The following is a 15,132-nucleotide window of genomic DNA, read 5'->3' as shown; positions in this document are numbered from 1 at the left end:
GATTTCCTAGGATTGTGCCGGGAAAACCAGGACGTCTGGTCACCCTAACTCCCTCGTCCAGTTGTGTTCATGCTGAAGGCTCCCCTGTAGAGTTTACTCCCATTTCTTTAAAAAATGCTAGTCTGACCTGGCCCCTTCTCCCGAGCACTGCCGGAATCCCTCTTGCCCCTGCATTCAAATGCTGCTAGTAGTGTTTAAACAGCAATTATGACATTCACCCATTTCTGAGTAAACAACGGTCCCCAGTCACTTGTGCTGATGGAAAGGTGGTGTGGCTCAGCCTGGTCTGTTCCATTGTCACCTTGGCAGTACCTAGACCAGCTATTAATATGTTTATCAAAAGAGCAAAATGCTCATTTTGAGAAACAAGCGTGTGAAGGGGCTTAACATTTAGGAGAGCCAAATCACATATCCAAATCCCTTTCATACATTAATTAGACAGAAAGACCTTAAATGCACATTCTCATTAGATAGTCGCTTTAGGTCAGAGTTGAACCCACTGTCACTACCCAAACCAAACCAAATAAAAAATGCTTTAAAGGAAACATTTCAGAGGAATAGCCTTATGTTTTGCAGAGCAAAAAGGCAATTTAATCACTACTACCTGATAATTAATATTTTTATTCTTCGTTAAAGCAGAATCATTTTCTGGCTCTGGTTGCCTTCATTGTCTGATTGCTCCGATCAGGTATAGGGTGTTGTCTCTCTGAGTGGTCTGTGGAGGAGGGAGGCGTGTAGGGATTTATGTTTAAGGGAGTGGCAGGCCCCACGTAGGTGGTTTGAGGGGGTGTTGGTGAGACAGGATGCCAGTAATGGGGGCATGCACTGTATACCGACAGAGTGTCAGCAATGGTGCCTTTGTTTCCAAGACTTACATGCTCATTTTGCTGGTTCAGCCCACGTTTGCCAAGCCGGACTCTAAGGCTCGGCCTTGACATGGCCCATCCCAGGAATTCTCTGGCTCTCTCAACTCTATATCCTACAAATTCCACCAACAGAGCATATCTCGCTGACTGTCTCATTCAGAGTCCTCACACTTATCTTTACCCACTGTCACAAAATGGCCCACTTTAGAACTGGAGATATTACCCAACATAAATTCTTCTGCCTGACATAACCAAGCCAAGCCCTGCTAGTCTTCAATACCTATCGTGAATTTGTAATGTTTCTCCATGGACATGGCCCATAGGAACAGATGCTGCTCACTTTTCACTTATCCTCGCCACTCCTTCTCGCCAATACGCAAACATATGCACCTTATGATTCCTGATAAAACATCATATAATGTTAAACTCAGGACTCAAGTGCTTAAAGAAAGAAAAGGGGGGGGACTATGACCTACACAGCAGGAAGTGACATGACTGGAATGGAATGTATCCTAAAGTGAAATAGGCACATTTCTTTCAGTATGTATTTTCCAACTGAAGACAGTGCATATTGAGGTGAGCACCTTTTATGTCTAAGAATCTGTAACAAAACATGCCCTATAGAGCAGATTACAATATAAGATATTTTACAGCTGTGTGATGGTATTGGTATGGTATTGTTTATTTGTAAAGCGCCAATACACAATGTTTCAAAGTGTTGAAGGAGGGAGGGAACAAGGGGAAAAACAACAGTCATTAAGAGCCATTTAATTTCTGAATGATACAAGTCTGGGCGGGCAGAGTGAGTGCATGGAACAAGTGCATACAATTAATGGTGTAGATAGCAGAACATAGGTATGGTGATGATTCTGCAGTTTTTCCAAGTGCATTGAGGCACCACCATGCACAAAGGGGATATAATGGAAAAACAGAAAGACGATCTTCAAGGCATGGTGAAATGAAATGAAATAAAATGAAATTATATTTTATTTATATAGTGCTTGTACACAAGTGTTTCAGAGCGCGACCAGGCAAAAAGGGAGGGGAACAAGGGAGAGAAAAAAATATTAAAAAAACAGCGATCTTACTAGGCCCAGTGACATTTAAGAAAGTGCAAGTGCATGGGAAAGGAAAATGAGGGAAAAGTTCAAGGAAGGGGGGGAGTGGAAAGTGTTAAGCAGAGGAGAGAAAACAAATATTAAAATAGAATAAATAATAAATAAAGGCTTTAAACCATGGTAGTGCAGACAGCAAGTGGCAGGTGAACGTTAGTCAGAAAGGTATATCTGATAAGTGCAGATGAAACGTGGGAGGGGGCCTGTATGGGTACAGATAGAGAACCTAGTGCAGATGGTGGCCTGGAGGCAGTGCAGGACGGTGGCAGGGAGAGCAGATACCTGGGCCCGAAAGAACAGAGGGTGGCCAAGTGCACAATGCCATGAGAAGAAGCAGATCAACAGAGGAGAAGGGGGGCAAAGGCAGAGGCAAAGAGGAAGGTCTTGAGAAGTTTCCGGAACCAAAGATGTTTTTTTCTCAAGTTTCAAGGTGGCCGGGAGGCTGTTCCAAAGGGAGGCACCAGCCGAAGACAGGGATATACACCCAGCACGTATTTTTGCAAAACAACTAACCTTGAGGGAGTTAGAAGTAGAGGAGCAAAGGGCTCGAGAGGGGAGGTATTTACAGAGGGATAGTTAAAGGTATTTTGGACCCAGATCCCCAGAAAGCCTTGTGGACAATGCAGAGGGTTTTACATTTAATCCTTGCATCCACTGGGAACCAATGAAGGGATTTCAAGGCTGGAGAGATACGATCCCAGGGCTTGAGGCCAAGGACAAGTCTTACAGTCCTGTTCTGGATTAGTTGTAGAGGGCGGAGAGTGGAGGCAGGTAGATTTAGGAAGAGGCTGTTACAGTAATCCAGTCTGGAAAGACCCAGAGTTTGGGAGACAGTGAGCTTTTGAGGGAAGGAGAGGAAAGGTAGAGTACCTCTAAGGAGGTGAAGTAAAAAGTTAGATTTTTTGGAGAGATCAGAGATGTGTGCGGAGAAGGTAAGTGTAGAGTCAAACCCCCAAGGTTCTTAGCCGCGCTAATGGTGCATTCATATTGTGCAAGTACTCACACAGGTTCAGGTGAGGGAAGGGGGGAATACGTGCAGGGGCGGGGGTGGGGCGATGGAGGGGCCAAGTGTGCTCAGTCAGTCAGAAGCTGGGGTAAGTGCTGAGAGATGCCACTCTCATGGGTCATTGGCCAAGTGCAGTAACCATGAGGTAAGTGCAAGACCCGGAGACAAGTGTGAGAGGCATGGCGAGGGCGCCAGGGACCTGTGAGCCTCTGAGGAACAACAGGCTGCAAGTCAGCAGGTTGCCCAGAAATGGAGGGAGAGAGGGATTGAGCAGAGAGAAAGGTTAGTAGAGTAGATGGAGAGAGAAGGAAGAGGAGAAGAGGAATATTTTAAGGAGTTCCTGGAAGTTAAAGAGATCAGTCACAAGACGGAGTGCGGCAGGGAGGCTATTTTAGAAGGAGGCCCCTGCAGAGGATAAAGATCTCACACCAAATCTCTGCTTGGAGAACCAGCTCACTTGCAGAAGGTTGGAGGTAGATGAGCAGAGGGCTCGGGAAGGACAGAATTTAGGTAGGCAATGTTGCATATAGGTGGACACAGTGGTGGGATTTCAGCGTCGGGGAGATGCGGTCCCTGGGCTTCAGGCCAAGGAGAAATCTTGCAGTTCTGATCTGGATGAGTTGCAGAGGACACACAGCAAAGGCATGGAAATTGAGTAAGAGGCTGTTGCAGTAGTCCAGCCTTGAGACAAGCAGGGCTCTGGAGACAGTGAGCCACTGGGAGAAGATGAGAAAAGGAAGAGTACCTCTGAGGAGGTGTAGCTGGTAGATGAACTTTTTAGAGATGTTTGGAATGTGAGTGGAGAAAGAGAGAGTGGAGTCGAAGATGACCCAAAGGTTTTTTGCCTCGTAGGTGGGTGCGGGCGTAGGGTCAAGGGAGGCCAGCCAGAATGAGAGCGGGAAAGCGGGAGCAGGAGTCCCAATGAAAATGAACTCAGTTTTCCTGCGTTGAGGCAGAGGTTGTTTGCAGCACACCATGATAGCAATTTGTCTGATCTTGTGACTAAGGGTCTGGTCTAATTCTATTCAGTTTTGCAAACTGAAGTTTATATTTGCCTTTCTGAGTTCTTGTTGTATTGTACTCAAATGAGAATGACAAAGTATTCGGCAAGAGCCGAATAGCAATTTTTCAGCCGGGATTCGGCCGAATACTTTCTCGAAGCCGAAGTTTGGTACACTCCTACAAAAAAAACATTCTATTTAGTCTAATCTAGGTCTACACATTATTTTTGTTTCAAATGATAAACATTTAATCAAAAATAACAAGACACTTCCAAAGGTGAGGGAAGTGGGAGTTGCACTGTCATGATAAGCCAGTTCCCACAATGGTCTGTGTGGAAGAGATCGAAGCACTGTCCAGTTCTGGTTTTCCATTCAGTTATTCCATCCATTGTCACTATTTCCCTGCAGAGGATAAAGATCTCACACCAAATCTCTGCTTGGAGAACCGGTTCACTTGCAGAAGGTTGGAGGTATATGAGCAGAGGGCTCAGGAAGGACACAATTTAGGTAGGCAATGTTGCATATAGGTAGGTCCCATGTCGCAGAAAGCCTTGTGGACAATGCAGAGGGTCTTTAACTTGCTCCTTGCAGCCACAAGGAGCCAGTGGCGGGATTTCAGCATCGGGGAGATGTGGTCCCTGGGCTTCAGGCCAAGGAGAAATCTTGCAGTTCTGATCTGGATGAGTTGCAGAGGACACACAGCAAAGGCATGGAAATTGAGTAAGAGGCTTTTGCAGTAGTGCAGCCTTGAGAGAAGCAGGGCTCTGGGGACAGTGGGCCACTGGGAGAAGGTGAGAAAAGGAAGAGTACCTCTGAGGAGGTGTAGCTGGTAGATGAACTTTTTAGAGATGTTTGGAATGTGAGTGGAGAAGGAGAGAGTGGAGTCGAAGATGACCCAAAGGTTTTTTGCCCCGCATGTGGGAGCGGGCGTAGGGCCAAGGGAGGCCGGCCAGAATGAGAGTGGGAAAGCGGGAGCAGGAGTCCCAATGAAAATGATCTCAGTTTTACTGCCGTTGAGGCATAGGTCGTTTGCAGCAAACCATGATAGCCATTTGTCTGATCTTGTGGCTAAGGGTCTGGTCTAATTCTATTCAGTTTTGCAAACTGAAGTATATATTTGCCTTTCTGAGTTCTTGTTGTATTTTACTCAGATGAGAATGACAAACTATTCGGCAAGAACCGAATAGCAATTTTTCAGCTGGAATTCGGCCGAATACTTTCTTGAAGCCGAAGTTCGGTACACCCCTACAAATAAAACATTCTATTTAGTTTAATCTACGTCTACACATTATATTTGTTTCAAATGATACGCATTTAATCAAAAATAACAAGACACTTCCAAAGGTGAGGGAAGTAGGAGTTGCACTGTCATGATAAGCCGGTTCCCACAATGGTATGTGTGGAAGAGATCGAAACACTGTCCAGTCTGGCTTTCCATTCAGTTATTCCATCCATTGTTACTATTTCCAACATGGTGTCCAGAAAGCTGTACTCAGTCAGCCCTTTGTTTGTTTTCATGGCACATTGAAGCAGCGAGTCAAAGCTCCGCGTCAGCTTCACTCAAGATGCATTCAGCTTCACATGAACGAAGATGAGAGACGTGGAACTTCACATCTAAATGCTAAGGTATTTACCATATCTCAGCGTGTTCATCAGTTTGTATCTATGGCCTTACTTGTCTGCATTCCTACTCTTGTTCCGATTCTTGATATTCTGCTCCCATTTTCATTACTTGTTAACTGCCTGTCTGAATTCCTGGCTCCACGTTGTTTTGCTAACCTGCCTTCCTGGCTTAACATTATTTAGTCAACAGGCCTTTCTGGTTTCATGTTGTTTTGCCAGCCTCCTTGACATTTCTATATGCTCCTCTCGACTCTAAGTCACTTATCTGTGCCTTGACATCTTTGTGATTGATGTCTTGATCATCTGCAGTCACCTTACATTGAAAAACTTGTGTTTGGAGTGGACGTCTCTTTTCCCTATTTTGGGGTTTTTCCCTATTGGCGGTGTGGCGTCCAAAGAGGATCACCCATTTATGCAAGAATGACTGGTGCACTTTTCCAACATTAATCTAAATAATTGTCCAACATTCGTTTTTATTCCTAATGGTTATGAAGTGGGGGCGGGGGGGGGGGGGTTATTTCTTACGGGAATAGTGTCTCAAGAGAAATCGGTCCCAAGTGAATCCCTTTCACTTTCCCTTACACTTAAATAATGAAATAATGAAACAAAACTATTTGAATGTCTGCTTCAGTTTCAGTTTACACTTTATTTTGGAATTTCAGGTAGAAATCCATAAAAACATAAGCAATTAAATCAGAATTACAAGTTCAGACAATAGACGATGCGATTAATCTCAAGGTAATACATATAACAGCAATCAAAATGCATTTAATAAAATAGCACACAATGTTATAACAGTTTCTGAAAGCAATTTCGTAGAGACAAGATTTTCAGTAGAAGTTGGTTAAACACCCAGGAGTCCTTCATGGTGGCAGCTAATACAAAACGTATAAAAGTTGGGTGACATAGCTTACATTTACCTTCTCTCCTAATTAGGACAGGGGATGATCTCCTTATATTGTCATATTTTGGAGACACAAATATAACACATAGAAGTCATAGAAATTATGTGTTTAGGCAGAAAGGATAATCTGTATTAACATAAATGCCCTTCATCGATTACTTAACACTCCTAAATGTTAATCTGAAGTCTTTCCATCCAAAATCGCCATGTCAAACAATTATGTTTTTTGTTTATAGATCATTTTCACAGATGCCTGTATTTCAATTATTTTTTTAATTTTAGTTCAAAGGTCAATCACTTTATTTTTGCTTGCGTTAATTTCTTTCAAGCAAGACTGTGCATGCATAATCCGCGGAATCGTCTCACAAACCTCAGATTGTTGACTTGAATAATGTTTCAGGTAATAGCAGCAGAATTAGTAAAAACATATAGAAGCAGTTTACAATTTAAATTCAGGTTGAAGGTATAAAAAGCACATTTCAGTATGTGCTGAATTACAAGGAACAGAATCCGGGATTCCCCAAACTGCTTATGGAAATTATTTTCCAGTATTTGCAGTGTTTCATCATTTCCCGTGCCACAGATGTCCATCGCATTGTTTGTGACTGCTCTTTGTTTGACCTAGTACACCCTGAGTATCTACTCCATGGGATGAATTTTAAAATACTTAGAGAAAAGACATGTTCCACCTATTGCCTATAGCTGCTTGTTTCATGATATTGTTACATGATGTTTACCAGTTAGTGACTGATCCAGGCAGAAATCCAGGTAATCACTTGTCTGCTTCATTTTCTTACCTTCTAAAACAACCTTTTCTAATTTTGATGGGAAATTTTGATGTGGTCATCACTACCGACCATTAGGCATCAACCTACAAGCCTCATTCTTTCATTTATACAACATATTTTATCAATGAAAACACGTAATGATCTTAAGCACAGCAGGTTAGACATTATCATCAGCATATGATAACATTGATTCTTGTTGACAATCAATTGGCGTTTTGTGAGGGGATGGGGACAAATGAACAAGCCTTAAACCTTAAACCTTTGTTTTACTATATCTAACTCAATTTATCTGCTAAAGGAGACAATCTATCTTGGAATGGGAATACACACGGGGTGCGTGCTAGCTCTGTTGCTTTTCTCATTTCTTTTTAAATTTAAACTGTGCTACAGTTAATTTACAATTTTCCACACTTAAAACCAACAAATCAAATCAGTCAATAACACAGAAAGCTCAAATTCATACAATAATAACGAATACTCACTACTTCTCTATGGTAGCAACCACATTCACTCAGTTCAGGTCATGTAATGGGTGCCATCAGCAAACATCTATCTCATCAAACGATGAAAAGAAAGATGAGAAGGTGACAGTGAGAGTGCTGGGGGAATGGCAGTAGAAGGGAACAGCGATAAACTTGCCTCAAAAATCAACCATACTGTTGTTATCGCCAGCACTATTTTCTAGCTGCATCCTGAGATGCTGAATAGCCAAAAAGTTTAACTCACGATCTCTGCCCCATTCTGCTCATGAGGCCCAAAATGTGCCATATATTCACTTGCTAGGGAAGGGCAAGATGTTAACACATGCCTTGCAGTTTCCAGGATGGTATTGTCCATAATCTGCATGTACGTATTTCCTTAGGGTTGCCCATCCAAGCACCCCTAGTTGCCAGCGCATTCAACCTGTTAAACCTAAGTAACATGAATATCCCTCTTAACTTCTGGGAGGGTAATTCATAAATATACTTTTGTGATCTCTGGTAAGGGAAGAACATCTTAGCAAAAGAGCTCATAGATTTAAACTTTTGTACATTGTTATGATTTTTAGCCCAGTCCCATAACTCTGAACACTTTGTAAAATATTTTAATACAGAAGCCAATCCTTATTCTCATTTTGGGGTACAGGCAATTTTCTCAAAATAACATAGTTTATCCCTTTACATTTCCTTAGCCCCAGTGACATATCCTCCACTGGGGCTTTTTTAAGAATTGTGACAAAAGTGTTTTCCTCCGCCATCAAGATTTGAATTATGATATGATATGATATGATATTTTATTTGTATCGCGCTCGTACACAAGTGTTTCAGAGCGCGACTAGGTAAGGGAGGGGAACAAGGGAGAACACAGCACAACATTAAAACGATCTTACTAGGCCCAGTGACATTGAGAACGCGTAAGTGCATGGGAAAGGGAAAAGGGAAAAAGTGCATGGAAGGGGTAGAGTGGAAAGTGCAGAAGCCGAGGAGCGCAGATAAATAAAATAAATTGAAAATGTAGGCAAACTGTGGCAGTGCAGCCAGCAAGTGGCAAGTGCTGTGTTTAAGGCAGCAGACAGGGTAAGTCTGAATAAGTCCAGAAAAAGAAGATAAATGGGGGGGCTGTATGGGTACAGATACAGTCCCCAGTGCAAGGGGTGGCCAGGAGGCAGTGCAGGAAGATGGCAGGGTGAGCAGGTACCTGGGCCAGAGGGTGGCCAGGTGCACAGTGCCATGAGAGCAGATAAGCAGGGGAGAAGGGGAGCGAAGGCAGAAGCAAAGAGGAATGTTTTGAGGTGCTTCCGGAACCGGAGATGGTTCTCCTCAAGTTCTAGAGTGGCAGGGAGGCTGTTCCAGAGGGGGGCCCCAGCCGAAGATAGAGATCTACTCCCAGCTCGTTTCTTTGAAAAACGACTGACCCTGAGGGAGTTAGAGGTAGAGGAGCGAAGATCTCAAGAGGGGAGGTATTTGCGGAGAGATAGCTGAAGGTATTTTGGACCCAGGCCCTAGAAAGCCTTGTGGACAATGCAGAGGGTTTTGAATTTAATCCTTGCATCCACTGGGAGCCAATGGAGAGATTTCAAAGCTGGAGAGATACGATCCCAGGGCTTGAGGCCAAGGACAAGTTTTGCAGTCCTGTTCTGGATAAGTTGTAGAGGACAGAGAGTAGAGGCAGGTAGATTTAGAAAGAGGCTGTTACAATAGTCCAAGCTAGAGAGAACCAGAGCTTGGGATACCATGAGCTTCTGGGGGAAGGAGAGGAAAGGCAGAATACCTCTGAGGAGGTGCAGTCGGAAGTTTGACTTTTGAGAGACATCAGAGATATGGGCTGAGAAGGAAAGTGTGGATTCAAAGATGACGCCAAGGTTCTTAGCCTCGCAGGTAGGGGTAGGAGGAGGGCCAAGGGAGGCCGGCCAGAGAGTGAGGGAAAAGGATGGAGATGGTGTGCCGATGAAGACGATCTCCGTCTTGCTGGCATTCAGACAAAGATCATTGGCGGCACACCAATTTTGAATGGCAATTAGGCAGTCAGAGATGAGAGAGGGAGAGGAGGTGGCTGAGGGCAGCCGGAAAATGAGTTGAGTGTCATCAGCGTAGCACTGGAAATTTGAGAAGAAAATGGCAATGCAGTGAGCGAGAGTTGCCCGGTATTGGTTGAAAAGCCAGGGTGAGAGGTTAGACCCCTGGGGATCCCCACAGGTGGAGAGGAAGATAGATGATAGGAAAGACCCCAGTTGGACCTGGGAGGGTCGATCAGAGAGGAAAGAGGTCAGCCAGGCCAGAGCCTGATCAGTGATACCCAGATTATCACGGAGACGGTTGAGCAGGATGGTGTGGTTGACCGTGTCGAAGGCAGAAGAGAGATCAAGAAGGATGAGGACAGAGGGAATGTTAGAATCAAGGTTGGAGAGCAGATCTTCACGGATATTGAGGAGCCAGACTGGTGGTCATGGAGACAACCAACAGAATCTGAATGAAGGTTAAGCTGAGAGATGGCCAGCTTTTCCAGGAGTTTGCCCAGAAAAGGGGTAATGGAAATTGGGCGATAGTTTGCCAGACAGGAAGGATCAGCTGTGGGTTTCTTGAGAAGAGGATGCACCAGGGAGTGCTTCAGCGGGGAGGGGAAGGATCCTGAGGCAAACAAGTGGTTGCAAAAATGAGCTAGGGCAGGAGCGAGGGTGTCAATGTGGTCTTTGATGGTTTTGGAGGAACAGGGATGAACATGTGTTGATGAGGCTTTCATAGATCGGACTTGTCTAGCGACCTTGTCAGGGGAGAAAATAGGAAAGGAAGAGAAGAATGGTGGGGGGGTGCTTAAAGGGGGGTCTCCAAGCACAGACTGAGAGGGAATAGGAGGGGAAGGGGAGGCGAGAGGTCACCCCTACCGATCCTTATGCACACTGCTAATGAAATGAGACTAAGCTCAATGCAAATAGCCTCTATCAGAGTACCATTTCCGAGACCCACAATCTTCCTCCAAATGGCACCTGCTAAAGGTTTATACCATACATATAAATCAGTTGATGTACTGTGATGAACCACTTGGCTTTTCTTCTCTCTGGAGTCAAGGTTGGTACCACAGAGACAAAAGCCTCTCCCCGGCTTGTTTATCAGCAGAGGAGGGCCCCATGTACCGTTGACATCTGCTGAAACACACGCTGGCTATTGTTCACGGTCTTACGATTCATTCTGTGGAGGTTTCACAGGCCTTGGTCAGAAAGGGCAAGGTCGCTTCACTCCTTGACACCCTCTCGGTTTGCGCAGTTTTTTCCCTCCACTTGAAATGCTGTGCTGAGTTAGCTCTCTCATTGTGCAGTCTGCCTTGCTTGTATTGTTCTCTTGTGCTCCACCTTTTAGCCCTGTGGGGAAGGAAACTGGCCATCAGGTGTGTGCAATTATGGTTAATTGCCTGACTCTGCCCGACCCTTGAGTTGGGACATCTCAGGTAAACAGCTCTAGTGTTTGTCCATCATCCTTTGTGATAAGTGAAAGTGTTTGTGTCAGAAAAAGGGAGGTTGTCAAGGGAAATTATATTTGTTGTCCTAGCTGTGTTGGTATATTCAGAAGGGTGAGATTGTTAGGGATTGCCAAACAAACGGGAATGACTGAGATTATTTGGGTGGACAACAGCAAAAAGAGGATTCTGGGAGTTGGGGTTTTTGAGAGTAACAAGGCTTCTAGTTGGTTGGCTATATACAGAGGGTTCATTGGATCTGGGCAAGAGAGATTCACTGGGAGGAAGGGATGAAGATATCATACAGCCTACAAAGGCCTCAGGGACCTCCTCCTCCTCTCCTTCCTCCTCTGTATAATACCGCGCCTCCCCTGGGGTATTTCTTCAAGCACAAACCTGTTGTCCCCCATCCAGGTGATCCTCTCTCTCCCGTACTCTCCTAGGGTTGAGATCTGAGAGCATCGGCCCTTCCCAGGCCACCTGAACAATGGATTCTTGAGGTCCAATTGGGAGAATACCCTCAGGTTTCTCACAAAACTGTCAATGGAATGGCTCAAAATCCTCCTGTCCCTGAAGGAAATCTACAGGGCTACCATACGGGCCTGGTCTTTTCTTAAGCGATTGCTTCTTCAGACCGTTCATCAACTCTTCTAGAGGAAACTTAATAGATGACACAGTAAAGAGCCCAATATCAACAGAGGGAAAAGAAATGACAGACTCAAGGATATTTGAGTCAGAATCAATCTTTGCATGCAATGATGATAAATGATCACCTCATTCCAAGTCCTGGACGGATGTTTCAGGCATTTGGACTTGGGCAAAGTGTCTTGGGCCACAATTCACCAATTTCCAACAACTCCTTGAGTTATATGTCTGGGAGGAATCAAGGGGTTCTTCCCAGGCTAGTGTGTCCAGTGCATTTTTGTGTTGACTGATTGTTTATTTGTACTGAGATCAAGCCCTGATAATTGAGCCTATGTTCAAAATCAGGTCCTTCAAAACATTGTAAAGATTTTTTTTAAAGTTCTACATTGGTCAAACCAATCATTTCTTGTTTCTGAGAGTTTGAAAATGTAACTGACTTAAAGAAAAGAGCTGATACCAAATTGTTATGTGGATCGGTTGTGTGGTCTTCAAAGTAATGGGCCTGGGTTTCTTCCTGCGGTAGTCTTCAATGAAATGATGCTCATACATTTTTATGAAAGTAAGCTCTCTCACATGTATAGACAAGAGTTAACTGAGGTCCAAGACAAAAACTCCAGCAGCATTACATACTGCCTCCTATCTGGAAGTGAGTGCAACCTAGTGTTTTCACAGCTAATTCAACCAGTACACTTTTGGCTTCATTACGAGGTTGGAGGTAGCCTTGCCGGTTTTACTGGCAAGGCTACCTCCAAACTCGCATCTGGTTCTGGCACCGGCAAATGGGCAATTACTGGGCCATACCGGCCCAGCCAGACCCTGTAATTGCCCTTTTGCGGGTGCCGGGCCCGGTACATCCACATTCCCATTTGTGCCCCATAGGGCTCAATGGGAATGGGGAGGGTGTTACCACTGGTACCGTTAATAACGGTCCCGGTGCTACCATCATGTTCTGCTTGCAGGTGTCGGTACGGCCACCAGGTCAGACCTGGCGGCTGGAAGGGCACCCGCGAGCAGAAGTCCTAGTATGGCGGTACAGTAGCAACAGTGCCTGTAGCGATACCAGAGCCACTGTTGCCTTACTGCCATACTTGTAATGAGGCCCAAAGACACACTGACCTCTTGACAAGCCAGAATTGCAATGGATCAATATCACTGCCCAGTTGGAATGTGTCAAGAATAAAGGCATTAATCTAATCATCTGGTCTGCAGTGAGCCCACTGAATTCATGTGGTGATTACATGCATTAAGCTTGAGATTTTATTTTACAACCCCTTATGTTTGCAAAGGTTCATCATGTTTCCACCTGAACCAGTGTCAAAATTTGAGGAAAATGCTGATAACCTACTTTGAGGTGGTGGAGTCCTACATCAGGTTGTTGTTCTCTGACCTTTACATCTCTCTTCCTGTTGCATCCAGCTTTTTAAAATTCTTGTTATGCCTTCTTACACATGGACAGTGCATCCTCCTGAAAATAATAACCCACTGTGTTTTCCACATTTTCGTCCACATTCTGTTAGAAACATACCACTTTGACTTGAAACTACAGTGGGACAGGGCAAGATGACAGGGTGTACACCATATTCCTCTTCATCCCAACAATGTGTGGATCTCCAGGAGGAAGTGAGCAGTTTATTTGACAGTTGCCCTGCTTTTGCATCACCAGACATATCATGTTAACAATGTTCTTAGTTATTTTGTTTGGATAGTTCTAATGCTAGCAGATTCACCATTGCCAGCAGTTTGCTGATTGACACAGAGCACAGGCTAATATGCTAATCTCCTGGTTTGCCTTTTCAAAAGGCGGCATTAAAGGACAAACATTGCCCAACATTTTTCATTGTGTAGGTGTTAATAGTCAACTTCCAGTTGCCGACTCTGACCATTGCAGTAGTTGGTATCTGTGTTACACTGTTCTTGCAGATGCTGCAGCATTTGGAGGGTTTTATTCTACCTGGTTTTAAACCATGTTGTGGCACGACTGAATGTATTGTGACATATTTTGTGCACTTCAAGAATGTCTTATGAAGAGGGTTACTAGCAGATTGAGAACATGGCGAAACAATTGAAGGTGCATGAACTTGTCTATCCTCAGGCCAGCTGCCACATTAGACCAGACCTGTCAGTTGCAAAAAGCCCTACTTACAATCCTCATTGAGTGAGCCAATTTGATGCAATCTCCTTTACTTTTTCCCATAAATCAGCTTCCTTGTGGGACTTGCTGCAAATCATTCCCTACAAAAGGAAAATACATTCTGCAGCTGCCCTCCAAGGTTTAATTGATGAAAGCTGGGGGGAATTATGACAAAGTGATCTTTTTTTTTTAAACTTTGGTTGTTATTAGCATTTTTTAATAAAACAAACAATAAAAATGGAGCGACCCCTAACCCTGAACACCCTCCATCCCTCCACCCCAACCCCAGCCCATCCCCCTACCCGTGCCCAGATCTGTGCATTCGTCTAGGGAGGCTCCTAATGTTCTCTCCCTATCCTGTGCCTCGGAGATGATGCGATTAGTGACCATGCCACCGACTGACTTAGCACCGCCATTCCCCGGGTCGCGGGTCCACAGGTCGATTGTCATGCATCTTGGAACTAGTCCCGCCCCGCTCGGGCCAGGATATATACCTCGCATTCAGTGAACATCCCAACCCCAGGATTGTTGCACTCCATACCAGTTTGTGAGGAATTAACTAGTATGATTGTTCACCATAGCAGTCAGTTTGTCCATCAAAAACATGTTTTTCACCTTTTTCAGCCAATCTTCCTTTGAGGGGGTTTCCAGACTCTTCCATTTTGGAGCGAGAGCCACTCTGCCCGCCCTCAGCATGGTTTCCCACATCCTTGGATACCGGTGTAGTTCCGTTTCCTCCGGGGGGAGACCCAATAACATTGTTAGGGGATTAAGTGGTAAACGTTCCTCTGTTACTTCCGCTATCCAGCCCCTCACCGACCCCCAGTAGGCCTGTACTTTCGGGCAGTGCCACCACATGTGGCCTCTGGAGCCTGTCTGGCCGCATCCCCTCTGGGACCTTGGTGACACCCCCGGGAACATCTTTGACAGTTTTGCCGGGTCCCTGTGCCACCCCTGTAAGATCTTAAAATTATGCTCCATGTCTGAGGTGAATAAGTTCCCATGAAATGCTATTTTGAATATCTAGCCCAGGCGTCCTCTGAGATCTCTTCTCCCGCCAGATCATTCCAGAATGTGCAGAAGCTCCTCCTACCCTGAAGGTTATAAGTATTTAAAATTGTAT

This window comes from Ambystoma mexicanum, chromosome 3q (genome assembly GCF_040938575.1).
Source record: "Ambystoma mexicanum isolate Mex_15411 chromosome 3q, UKY_AmexF1_1, whole genome shotgun sequence".
Lineage (NCBI taxonomy): Eukaryota > Metazoa > Chordata > Amphibia > Caudata > Ambystomatidae > Ambystoma > Ambystoma mexicanum.
This window is presented reverse-complemented; position numbering follows the sequence as displayed.